Source organism: Babylonia areolata, chromosome 18, assembly GCF_041734735.1.
Source record: "Babylonia areolata isolate BAREFJ2019XMU chromosome 18, ASM4173473v1, whole genome shotgun sequence".
NCBI lineage: Eukaryota > Metazoa > Mollusca > Gastropoda > Neogastropoda > Buccinidae > Babylonia > Babylonia areolata.
The window spans coordinates 10,005,845-10,008,344 of NC_134893.1; positions in this window are offsets into that span (position 1 = coordinate 10,005,845).

Sequence of the window (2,500 nt, forward strand, 5' to 3'; positions counted from 1 at the left end):
TCCCAGCTGTTACCGCGAACTACAGGGGGTGGGGTAGGGTGGGGTGGGGGTGGGGGTCAGGGGATGGGGGGTGGGGTGGAGGGGGGGTGGAGGGGGTGGGAGGGCATTGGTGGGTGGGGGGTGGTAGGCTTGGTTTGTGCAATGTTGACGAAATAGCAGCTGGAGGAAAATTCATGGGGCTAAGTTTCGCAAAAAAAAATTCTATACTATGTCTGGAGGAATATGCTGATAGGGCGATATAAGATCATAACCGCAGAGGCTGATTAGAATATCGAGATGTTTGTTTAAAACACACACACACACACACACACACACACACACACACACACACACACACACACACAACAACAACAACAACAACAAAACCCCACGAAGAATGAAACAAAATGCACAAGTGCAGTGCAATGTTGTGAATTCAAATGAAATGATGTGCATTGGTGCAGTGCAGTGCGGTTACAAGTTTTATAGTGCAGTGCAGTCATGGTGTAGTGAATTCAAATGAAATAATGTGTATTGATGCAGTGCAATGCAGTGCAGTTATAAGTTTTATAGTGCAGTGCAGTCACGGTGTAGTGAACTCAAATGAAATAATGTGCATTAATGCAGTGCAGGACAGAGCAGTGTGAAGTTGTATAGTGCAGTGCAGTGAAAAGTGAAATACAGTAAGTAACAAATACAGAAGCACTCCAAGAACTGGGCAGCGTAACAACGACGTATGGACACAACATAAACCGGAAAAGAAACACCATACATTTGAAAAGGGTAGAGGAGATGGTGCGGAGGGGTGGCTGGGTGGATAACCCAATCCACCTGGGGATTGATTAACTAGTTTTGTCAGTAATTTATTGATTAATTTATTCAGACTGGATTTCCAAAACACCCCACCATCACTCCTTCAAAAACAAAACGAGAGGACGTTCCGTGGAGGCGCATACCTTCATCGCAACTGGATTCTGCGATTTCTTATCATGATCAAGACCACTGAAGCGAGAATTAAATACAAAGTTGCGTGTCTCTGCTATTCTGCTTTCCACTCCGCAGGACCTACTTATCTTTCTGATCTTAACAGTGTTTACACTCCCACAAGAAATCTCCGCTCTTCCTCTGACTGTTACCTTTTGAAACTTCCTCGTGTCAGTACAAGAACCTATGGTGAACGTTCTTTCTTTTTTGCTGCTCCTCACATTTGGAAGAACCTTCCTCATCACACCCGTGCATCTGATTCTATTTCTGCTTTTCGCTCATCACTAAAGACTCATTTTTTAAAACCTATCTATAAGTATTCTCAGCTTCCTTTTCTCCAACACCACCCATGTCAGCTCACTTTGGATGTATGTAGAGTGGGAAAGGGAGAGTGTGAGTGGGGGGAGGGGTTTTTGAGAGAGAGTGGACATGAATGTTTTATGTTACTTGTAATATTTTTATTTCATGTAAAGCGCCCTAAGCTCTTACTGAGATAGGGCGCTATATAAATATACATTATTATCATTATATTATTATTATTATTATTATTAATACCGCTTCCAAAGATGAATAATCTCCCCTAACTCCCAGTAACGACACTCCATTGATTACCTTCCCTGTTCCATGCTGGTAAGGAATCCTTAAAAGAAAGAAAAAATCTCTGGACACGGATACCAACCAGCACCCCCGCCCCACCCCCACCAAAATCTGACTGACTGATCCTTGGCCCACAGTAGACTCTTCCACAAAGTTTAACTCACTCAGTACGGCCAGTCCTCTCTTCTCCTCTACACAGACCCCTCGGATGTCCAGTGGGTGTCTGAATGACCCAACCTTTAGCTTCCGTCGTCAGAATTGTGGTATTCTTTGTCAACATTCACGTCTTCAGTATAAGAGCCTTCCGCTTGCAATATTTTGATGATGGTAACTGGGGTGAAACGCTGTTAACGTCGTCTCTTTCGCCGTTCGTATGGAAAGAGTTCAGCCAAGAACATGCGCTTCTTGTTTTGGCATTCCCCTGCTGAAATGCCTAACCGATAGTGTCCCCTGATCCAGTGTTCGCCAGCGATCAGAGCTCGAGGTGCCACAGGGTGTCGTCTCCTCACTCCTCCAAGGTGTGAATGACTACCTGATTTGCTGCCGGGGGAAGGTTAAAGTGGCGGGAGTGGAGGACTGGGTCCCGCCTTCCTATGTCACCGACCGAGCCCTTGGCACAGCCAATATCAATCCACTGCCTCTGCGGATGTTAAAGGCCACGGGACATTTAGCTATAGCCTGCAGAATGACAACCAGCCAACCAACCTCGCATTAAAGACGGAGGAACGACAGATTTAGTGATGATCACGGTATGACAGACTCACTTCACATGAATAGTAAATGTGTGCGCGATCAAAGAATCATCACCGATTATTGCTATGATGGATGAGCTTGCCAAACTTCACACCGATCGTTGGAGTTAATGATTAAAGAAAATAAAATAATAAGCTAATTAAAAAAAAAAGTTCAAACAAAAAAGTCATTCAAGTGAAAATGAATT